Genomic DNA, 11,881 nt, shown 5'->3' on the forward strand with positions numbered 1-11,881 from the left:
AAAATACTCTCTCTTGTATATTTTATTTTATTTTTTTTTTTTTTTTATTTTTTTTTTTTTTAAGAATCTTTACATTTATGTACAGCTTTTTTGTCGTCCTTGCACAATGATTGAATGTGTATGTGCGTATGCCTGTGTGGATATATGTATGCGTGTGTGGGTATATGTATGTGTGCAAATATGTGTATATGTGTATGTATGTGTGTTGTGTGTTAATATGTGTGTGAATGTATATTTATGTATGTGCGTATGTAGATAAGTTTAGATATATTTAAATATACCATTATTATTATTATTATTATTACCTTTATTTTTATTAATATCATTATTTTTATGATTACCATTATTTTTATTGTTATTAATACCATTTTTATTATTATAGTCATTATTAATGTTATTATTATTGTTAACGTTATGGTTTTTAGAGTTGTTATTATTTTATTCTTATTTTATTATTCATTTTTATTAGATGTTTACGCATCATTAGTAATTATACTATTTGTAAACATCCTTGAATTGTAAAATCATGTAATTCAGAATATATTGATTGATTGATTGATATAATATATCAACGTTTAACGAACTTATTAACGTTTAATATTAACGTTTTTTTCGAACGTGATAGGAAATATCTTTAAGCATTTTTTCATCGTACACATTTTCAGTAAACACTTGCACTAAAAAATTTAAAAAAACGTTTAGCAAACAAAAAAGAAATTCCATCAAACTCTGGTAACCTTCCAAAAATTTCATTACCATGGATACTAATAATATCTCCCGGACTTAAAAGAATATTCAGAAAAGCTGGTTACAGAACTGCTTTTAAGTCAAATGCTAACCTAAAAACGCTATTAACGTCTAGAAATTAGTCAAAATTACCACGCAACAGCCAACCTGGCACCTACTTAATTACGTGCAAATGCTTGAAAGTGCATGTTGGTGAATCAAAACTTAAAATAAAAACAAGGGTTCAACAACACCAAAAACTTTGTACTTAAGGCAGGTTAAATCAATCTGCATCAGCTTTGCAAAAAGTAAATTGCGATGAGAATATTGAATGGGATAGGGCGGAAACACTCAAAGTTGAGGATAAAAAAATTTGAAAGAAAAGTCCATGAAGCCTTGGAGATACAAAAACATCAATGTTCTCCAATGTACGGTGGTATGAATTTGGACAATGCACAATATGTTAAAACAAATTTTTGGACTTCATTTTTTTTTTTTCCATACTCAAGTAAAAGAAGCCATTATAAAGGTGACGTCAAAATTAAAAATTTTTGTTGTTGTTTAGCGGTCACATTTTTTGTAATTATCTTAATGTTAATCTTAATATTAATACTACAGAAACGTTTAATGTTTAATGTCGTTTTATTTGTTATGCTTTGAAAGAACGCGTTCTCAAAATGCATGCGGTCATTTGAGAAAGATCTCTAATGCGAGTTGAAACTTTTTTCCTTATGAAATTTAATTATTAGTTTAGGTATATTACATAAAGAATCATACTAAGATAAATAATCATCGTTAAGATCATATTAAAAATAAAGTAAGTATATAAAATAGTTGTATATACATTTTTATTAGATAAAGTAGAAAGGATTTAAATTTTTATTAGATGAAGTAGTAAGGATTTTAAGTAGAAAGGATTTTAATATTTTAAATCGTTTAAATTTTGTTTGTTTTAGCTTTTCTTTTAACAGTTTTATTATTTTATTTTTTAGAAGGAAAATAGGGGTATGGATGTTATTTAAAGTTATACTAATGCTATTTTCATAAAATGGTTATTACTACTTTGAAATTTCTGTGATGCTATTAACTATTTTTGTTCTTTTTAGTAAATTTAGAAAAATTAAATTAAATTTTTTTTCCGCAAACGCTGAAATGGCATGTCACATGTTATTGTACGTAAAGGTTAAATTTTGTTATGAGGATTACAGTTCTTATGAAAAAAAAGGTAAGGAGTACTGTTTGTAAATATATATTTTGTTTACTTTGAATCTTTTTAAATTTTCTTGCGTCGTTTCTAAAATTTTTGTTTGTACGCGTTTATTGTTTGCATTTATGCATTTGTGATATATACGTGTATGTGGTAATAAGTGCTTTATAGTTGTTTTATCAATGTGTTTTTATGATAATGTAAAGTGTTTTTTATTGTTTGTGTATGTGTTAATATGTTATATAATTATTTTTAAAAATGTGTTTAAATATGTATATAAGGTATATATTTAACCTTATATACATATTTAAACACATTTATTGTGTTTAAAGTTGGTTCATATGTTTATATTATGTTGTTTCAAAGTGCTGTGACTTTGTAAACGTGTAGAGTAAGATTTGTCAACTTTGCCAGCCAAGTGATGTACTTATAACAGAGGGTTACACGATAGTGTTTAGTGTCAAAATTACATAATCATGTATTTTAATAACATTTTGCTTATTGTTGTTACTTAAGTTCTGTTAAATATGAATTTTATCTTACTTAAGTTATGTTATATACATTTTATATTAACTTATGGTGTGTGCTATTGTTGTGTGTTGTTGCTGTGATGTTTTTTTGTTATATTTTGAGTTGATAGACATATGGCTTATCTTCATGTTGATGTCTATTGTTAAAAATGGTAAATAGGTAATTTTATTAAAAATCACTGCTTTTAATCATTCACTAAAAGCCAATACTAATTATTTTGCCATATATACAATTTGTTTTATCTCAATTTGATTTTTTGTCTTTAGCACTGTTTACTATATGATTATGCTATAAATATTTTGGAATCATGATGTTCCAGCATAAATTGTTTTGTAAAAGCTAACATGAAATAATAATATTTTACAACTACTACTCTGTTAAATCACAACAGCTTTTCTCTATAAAGTGCATTGATTTTCATTTTTTGTATGTAATGTTTTTCTTATTTATTTACTTATTCATTTACAGAATTTTAGATTTATCAGATGATGTATTAATGTCGTATGGAAGAACGATATATTGTAAAGTTTTGTGAATTTTTGAAAAAAAGGTTTGCTAATAATTTTTTTAAGTTTGCAAAAAAGAGTTGAGAACGTTTTTTTTTAATTTTTCTTTGTTAGCAGTATGTTTGTTATTAGCATTGCATGTTTTTAATAATTTTTTTTTATTATTATTTGCTAAGCTAATTTTTTTCAAACATCTCCTAGCTGATATATATATATATATATTTTTAAAGTCATTAGATTAATGTATAATTTATTTTAAATGACAGTCTGTTATATATAAAAATTATTTGTGTGTGCTATTTAGAGTAGAAAAAAAATTATATAGGAATGATCGCAATCTTCAGGGTTCGTTTAAGATTTTTTGTTACTACTTTCAATTAAAAGTGAAGTTTAAATGGATGATATTAGGCTAGAAGCAGACATTAGTTTAGAAAATGTAAGTGTTAATTGGCAAGTTGTTTGTGGCACAAATGAAAGAGATAGACTTAGGCGAGATGAAATTATTAATGGACAAAATGCTGCTCCGCAAGCAGCAAATAATTCGAACCCAAATGAGGAGAGCTTGGTTAGGCGAGTTGAAAATAATCGTCACAGAAATGAAAGAGATAGACCAAGGCGAAATGAAATTAATAATCGGCAAAATGCTAGAAAAGCTGCTCGGCAAGCTGCAAATAATTCGAATCCAAATGAAGTGAGCTTGGTTAGACGAGTTAAAAATATTCGTCGCAGAAATGAAAGAGGCGAGATGAAATTAGTAATCAACAAAATGCGAGAATTGCTGCTAGATACGAAAGAATGCATTGTATAGCAAGAAGTAATACTATTTCATATTATAATTATTTAGGAGAAATAAATTATATTTGTCAGCATTGTGGTGCTAAGAAATTTCCTGATGAAATATATTTTTTATGTTGCCGTAATGGAAAGGTAGTTTTGTTGCAACCTTCATCATTTCCACAAGATTTAGAAGATTTATTTAAAGGAAACTATGCAGATAGAAATGCCAATCTCAATTTTTTTTTAATATATTAGATATATTATAATGCCTGTCTTTCTTTTGCTTCATTTGAAGCTAATGTAATTCAACCCATGAATCATGGGCCGCCATGTTTTAGAATTTGGTTTTTGAAGGTCAAGTTTTTCATCGTATTGGTAATTTAAGACCAAATTAAGATGTTCCGCCGACATATTGTCAACTATACATCTATGATCCACTTGCAGCAGTAAATTTTAGAATGCAACAATGTAGTAATGATCTTAGCTTAATTGATTTAATGTTTCAATTGCAAACTATTATTAGTGAAGAAAACCCATTTGCTCTTGCATTAAAAAACATGGCTGAAGTTACCCATATGTGCCCCATATGGAAACTGCGGGCCAAGATCCGGCGGGATACCGTTAGTCTTTCCATACGGGACTCAGTTGAATATAGTTTAAGGAGTAACTTAGGATCCATTAAGAATTTTATGATCCCCTAAGAATAGAGAGCAAATTATGAAATTTTGTTCATTATTATTAAAAATTTTTTGCAATTTTTTTTAAATGTATATTTATATTTACTACAATATTGCTACATTGTAACTATTCCAAAATAACATTGATGATATAGATATATAAAAAAATTAAACATCGTAACCATAAAGTCAAAAATATACGAAGTAAATATCCAAGAAACGGTCCTATACAACTTTGATACAAAATGATAAAAATTCAATAAGTTGATTATAGTATATACGTATAAAGCTCCGATAAATATATCTCTATATTTTTTACAATTAAAATATTTTACTATACTTTTTTTAGTAATTAGATTAATTACTAAAAAAAGGTAAAGATTTTTACTTTTTTTAGTAGTTAGATGTAAATTTGTATCTTGTGATATGTTTCAATCATTGGGGATTTTACAGGGAGTAGGGGAGGGGAGGGGGTGTAACACCGCACCCTCTTCCAAAGAAAGTGATTTTTAAGTTATTGTTGATTTAAGGTACATAGTTGGTTATTTGAGACATTTTAGCCGGGTGAATTTTAGTTTGGAGGAGCTTTTTTTTAAGAAACAGGTTTTTTAGGATTCACCCCCCACCCCTCTCCCTTCTTTGTCATTTTATTGGTCGAATCGTTTCTGGTTTCAATAAGTATTAATTTATGAAACTGTTTCAAATATTATACTTTTTTTTAAAGAGAAAAAAAAAAATTAGATTGGAGTTACATATACGTAGCCATAGGAAGCTCGCAAAAGTCTGAATTCTTGTCATTGAGTACTTTTATCCTAGTAGTGTTGTACACATACACACCTATCTTTTGACCTTTATACTTAGACGTTAAGTGCACATAAGCAAGCCAGTTCATTTTTTAATTGATGTAAATATCATATAAGAATATCAAAAAGTTATTTTGATTCTTTTTTTTAAGGTTAAGTTTTTATTTTGTTTTTGGCATAGATTTTTGTTTTGAATGATTAAACATATTCCTTATAATTGTTTAATTTAATAATTACTTTTTTTAGCTTTATTTTCAAAGAGAGTTCCATTATTTAAATTTATTAGTGACTCGTTATTAGACAGTATTTTATTGTATAAATAAGGACCTCGATATAAACTTGAGAATCTTGAAAGTTTTTTTGTTTTTAATAGGTAATTTAAATTTTCCTGTTGCTCTTGTATTATATTTGTTAAATTTTTTTTTCAAAAAAGTTTGTCGCAAAATGCTCTTGTGCCAGATCTAGTTTGTATTTAGACATAAAAAGTATATTTTAATAAATATCTATTTGAAAGACATTTAGTGCTTTCATTTGTTCCAATTAGGGCTGAGCATGACTAAATTTGTCTTTTTTTTATACAAGTCTTAAGACATGTTTTTGACGTAAATATAACGGTTCTAGCTAAGATTTGTGAGCACTGCTAAATACTATACTTGCATACATAAGGTAGCAATAAAAAGAAAACAAGTTTTAGATTATTTTGAGGCAACAATGGTCTTGCTTTGTAGGGTAAAACTATATTTTTAGATATTCGTGCGTTTATGTAACTAATATGGGTTTTCCAAGATATATTTTCATTAATCAAAATCCCTAAAGATTTGGTATTCTGAGTTCTTTCAATATTTATGTTTTCTAAATTAATTTTTGGAAGACTTATCTTATTATATTTATCTTAATTTTTTGTTGACCGTAGTAAAAGTTTTTTTTCTATATTTATTATTATTTTATTTATCTTAAACTAAAATGTTTAGTTTTTTAGCTCAATATATTTTATTTTAAAGAGATTTTTGATTACTGTTGAGGTACAAACGAATAAAAAACGAATATAAAAACCAAAAAAAAAAAAAATTAAAAAAAGTTTAAAAAAATTTAAAAAATAATTTTATTTAAAGTAGTTTAAAGTGAACAAATTTTATCTTTAATTTTTAATGTCGTTTAATATTTACCGTATATCTTCTTCTTAGTTTGCTATTGTGGCCTCCAGTTTTATGCTCTTTGTCTAGCGTTTCGGGTTTTATATGAAAGTTTATGATATCGTATCCTTTCAAATATTTAAACATTTGAATCATATAACCTCTTATTCTCCTATTCTCCAATGATAGTAAACCCAACTTTTTAAATCTCTCTTCATAGCTACATCCTCTTAAACTTGCTGTTCTAGTAGCTCTCAGTTGAACACTCTCTAGTTTATCTTTATCATACTGCCAATAAGGATTCCATATGGGAGCTGCATATTCTAAATGTGGACGAACTATAAGCAAGAGTTTTGTTGTTTTTTTCTCATAGAATTTAAAAGTGTGCTTGATCTGACCTATTTACATGGTATTTCCATCCAAAATTGTCAGAAACGTACACACCTGCTTCTTTTTCCATACTTGAGTACACTAAAGCTGTATTGTTCATTGAAAATTTGTGTTGGTTATTTCCAATTACCATAATCTTACATTTTTGCTGGTTAAACTTCATCAACCAATCATTAGACCATTCCATTAATACGTCTATATCTTGTTGAAGTTCAATTATATCATTATCATTTTTTATTGCTCTAAGGATTTTCGTGTCATCAGCAAAGAGTTTACACCTTGATTTTATTTTATTGGAGATATCATTTATATAGGCTACAAATAGTAGTGGTCCTGGCCTGATTCTTGCGGTACTCCACTCATAACTTCTTCCCATTCAGATGTAATATCTTCGATCACCACTCTTTGAAGTCTATTTTTTCAAAAATCCCTGGCACCAATCCAATAATTTTCATTTAAAACCAAGAGCATTCAGTTTTAACAATAATCTTTCATGATCAACCGAATCAAACGATTTGGCAAAATCTAAAAACAAAACGATCATATCCCAACCATTGTCTATTGAACTCGTGATGAAATCTAGAGACTCCAATAGTTTCGTCACACAACTTTTATTATTAACAAATCTATGTTGGTTTTTATTGATTAACTTGTTATCTACTAAATATTTCATCCTTTTATCCTTAATTATCCTTTCCATGACTTTACAAACTACAGATGTTAAAGATACAGTTCTATAGTTGCGTGGGTCTAATTTGTTAGCATTTTTAAACAGCGGAACAATATTAGGACACGACCGTAACTTTGGAAGTTTACTTGTTTCAAAGGATTTATTAAACACTAATGATAGGGTTTGGCTAAAGCGGATTTACGCTCCTTTAGAACTTTTGGGTGAACTTTGTTCCATTCCCAGTTGCTTTATTAGTATCCAATTTGTTTAAGTATTCATCTACAACAGAGACATTAAAATCTGGATTTGTACAGAAAGTTTGTGTTTCTATATCTATGATTTGAACAGATGAATCTTACGGCTAGATAAATACTGATGCAAAATACCCCATTTAATGCATTTGTAATTACCTTTAAATCTGTTACAATACTACCGTTTTTTAGTTGGATCGCTCTTATATTCTCTTTGACTTATTTTATTTTATATATGCATAAACTTTCTTTCTAAACGTTTTATTATTTATATATGCATAAACTTTCTTGGGGTTAGATTTCGAATTTAAAGCAAGATCATGTTCAAAGTTTTTGATTCTCTGCCCTACCACTTTTTTTAATGTCTTGTTTATTTCTTTGTATTTTGCAAGTAAATGAATGTCTCTGAATTTCTTCCCTCTACATTTGATACAAATTTTTCTTTTTTCTTTCGACAACGCTTTCAATTCTTTATTTATCCAGAGAGGTTTTGTGTTGATTTGAATATTCCCCACTTTAATGATTGGAATAAAAAGTTTACATCCTTCTTCGTAACGGCATAGCCATTTTTTGAAACATTCGTTTATTTCCAAACCTTTGAATTCATCGTTCCAGTTTATAATTTTAAAATAATTATTTAATTCATAGAATTTCCCTCGATTGCAAATGAACTTATCTTTTTTAAACACACTGTTATCAATACACTTTTTCTATGACTGTAGTTAAATCTAATAATGTGATGACCGTGGTTAATACCTCCCAATGGTGGAAGGTGTGCCAGTTTATAAACTCTATTTTTATTTTCAGTTATAATCAAATCAAGTACATTTGTTTCATCTCCTATGTTATTTTGAAAGATTTGTTCAATCACATTCTGATGCATGAAGAAATTATTTAAACATTCTAAAAATATTTTGGCTTTGTTATTAGACTCACAAGTTAGTTCGCTATAATAATCCTTCATCCACCTAGTTGTGTGGAAATTAAAATCCCCACAAATAAGGACTCCAGTATATTTCTTTGATAGTTTCTTTGAATAAGCAAATTTAATAGACTTTGTGATGTTGATACAGTTATTTATGTTGCTATTTCCGGTTCTGTAAATACTACCACATTATATTTTTTCATATCCTAATTCAATAACACACCAGATTTGTTCTATATTAGGGTTTTTTAAAGATTTTTCAGATATTTCATAAGCCTTTATATCGTTTTTTATATATATACATACTCCTCCACCTCTACCAACATCTCTGCCTTTTCTAAATAAGGTGTATTCATTGATATTAGTTACTGACTCGATTATTCCACCAAGTTTTACAAATCATTACTACATTAGCTTTGTTTGAGTTAATAACTTTGATTACTTCATCGAACTTATTGTTTAATGAAGTTGCATTCAAGTATAAGCACGTTATTTCACTGAGTTTATATCTTAATCTTGATGGTGCTTCAAATATTTTATTGGTTTTTTATTTCAATTTTCTGCAACGAATCAAATGTGGAACTTTTATCTTCTTCTAGTTTATTTAATCTATTTCTCTTACCAAGTAGCAATTTAAAGCTAGCTCTTTCTCTATAAGTTAGATCTGGATTAATAAATACTTTATTTTTTATATGCTTCAATTTTATTTTATCAATTGTTTATTAATATATTTTTAAATAAATATTGAGTTTTTTTTCTCGAATTGGATTCTTTTTCATGTTTAATTTTAGTTTCAAAATATTCAGCTTTCATGTAAATTTAAAGACAGCGATAATATAAGCTCTTTATATTTCCATTTGTCGAAACAATTTTTTAGCTCGAAATAGGAGTTCATCACTTGAAGTAACCCAGAAATCATGTTTCTTTATTGTTAATTTTGGGGATAAAATGTTTGTAGGCAATACAACGATAAATAAAGTGTTTCGATTAGTTGATACAAAAAATGGATTGTATTTAATAGTAAATACTTAATTACCTCGGTTGTAGCTTAAAGAGAGTTAAAATTAAAATTCAATTTTGAACATTGGTTTTGAAACTACTAAAATAATCTTTAGTGAGAGTTTCGGGCATAGAAATTAGAAGACATGTTTAAAATAGAATTTCTTTTATAGGTAAATTATAAATACATAATTATAATTAAAGAACCTTTAGTTGTTAATACCATCTAATAAACACATATAAACGTTCTTTTTACTCATATTAACATTAGCTCGTGACTTTTTTGAATAAATAAAAAGATTTGACCTCATTGATTTCTTAACGGAAAATATTTTTATATACAGAAGATTATATTCAGAAGAATTTTCGCACAAAATGAAAAACAATCTTTGAAAATTTGGAGCCTACTTTATCTATTTCATTTCAGTTACAAACAACGCGGTCATGTGATCCAAATCATGCCTTTTTCCTTAGCATTTATCAATAGTGAAACCGCATTTTGTCTGCCGTAGAATAGAGATGCTATTTTCTTCTTTTTCCCCGTCACGCTCTCCTACGGAAAAAAAAAGGAAAATACCAACCCTACCTTAGCAAGCAGTTTATCAGTATTTAAATTTTTTATTTTTAAATCTACAAACAAAGAGACATTAGTTGTTATTCAAAAATAAAACATTTTAAAAAAAGTTCAGAACTTTTCCACCTATTTCTCTTCTCGCTTATGCAATAAAATTTAAATTATTTATTCTTTCTATGAATATTTCTTTTCAATAATAAAAACTTGTAGAAATTGTTAAAAACGTTGTACAACTGTTATTTGTACTAAGTTAAAAAAAAAACAAAAAAACACAATATAAAACATATATTCCGAATATTAAAAAAAGAAATGATTAGAAATCAGTGCTTTTAAAAATATTCCATTGTCTGAGCTTAAATAATAAATAAGCTCAAAATAGATTTAAAATATTTTATTAAAACTGAATACAAATGAATTAAGGAAAAAAAAAAGAAAAGAAATGAAGTTTCAGATGAAGTTATTAAATGTTAAAAAGGTGAAAAGCTAATAGAAAAAAATGGTAAAAAAGAAAAATCTCATTTAAAACTTTGATTTTCTTTTGAAAATAAAATTTTTTTATATAATAGAATCCCCATCCAATCTTTTAAACCCCCCATCTAATACTTTAAAATTGTATTAACACCTTTTCTTTCTTCACAGGGAAAAAACGCACAAAAAGAATTTAACTTATTTTGTAAAGTTTATAAAAAAATTGTCATAAAAAAATATTTTACATGTTTATAAAGTTCAAATTAAAAACATTTTTAATAAAAAATTAAAGTAAAAATGAACAGAAACAAAAATTAAATCCGTCAAAAAAATGTCGGAACCAGATCATTCCAAGAAAGTTTTTATAAATGTCTTCATCAATATTTATTATAAGTAATAAATAATGAAATAAATTTCATTTTTATAATAAATGAATGAAATATATTTATTTATAGAGAACTACATTAGATATTTAAGATAGATATAATCTTTCGTCAATATAAATTTTTTTACAAAACTGTTAACAAATTGACTGGAGCAAGCAGAAGACGATGGTCTTATCATCTTGCCGTTACGTTAAGTTATTCAAAAAGACTTTTTTTTCTATAGTCTAATATTAAAGTCATAAACTAAAACTCTTAAAATACATATTGCAGAACATAAAAATGCAAAATTTACGCAAAAAATTTAGCAAAGCATAAATTGTAATACTACCCCACCAAGGCAGATAGAAGCAAGCCACCAAAATGTTAACGAAAAAGTACCTTTGTCAAATTTACTTCTTTTATTATCAATAACTTAAGGAATTTGCATTGCCTTTAATTTTTTTACGTCATTTTAATTTATCTACTTTTAATTCTAAATCATCTTTTAATTTCATTGACATTAAACCTTCTTTTTTACTGATATAGCGAATATTTCATATTTTTACTCATATAACGAATCTACAAAATCTTTTTCAAATAGTTTTGCTGTTTTTCCAAAAATACAAAATACGTAAATAAATATAACGCAACATAAAAGATATTGAAGTAACTAAAAGATAATTGTAGTAACAGGTTTTATACTAACTTTATTGTAAATTTAAACTGCAATCTATTTTCAAGGCTTATATACACAGTATATACAGTATCTCACCGTTGATAAAGTGTTTTCCTCAAACTAGTAAAGTTGAATAAATTGTTTACAACTGTTTTTGAGTTTAGTTCTGTTTAATGAAGCTAACCTTTTACGTCTACGTTCCT

This window comes from Hydra vulgaris, chromosome 08 (genome assembly GCF_038396675.1).
Source record: "Hydra vulgaris chromosome 08, alternate assembly HydraT2T_AEP".
NCBI lineage: Eukaryota > Metazoa > Cnidaria > Hydrozoa > Anthoathecata > Hydridae > Hydra > Hydra vulgaris.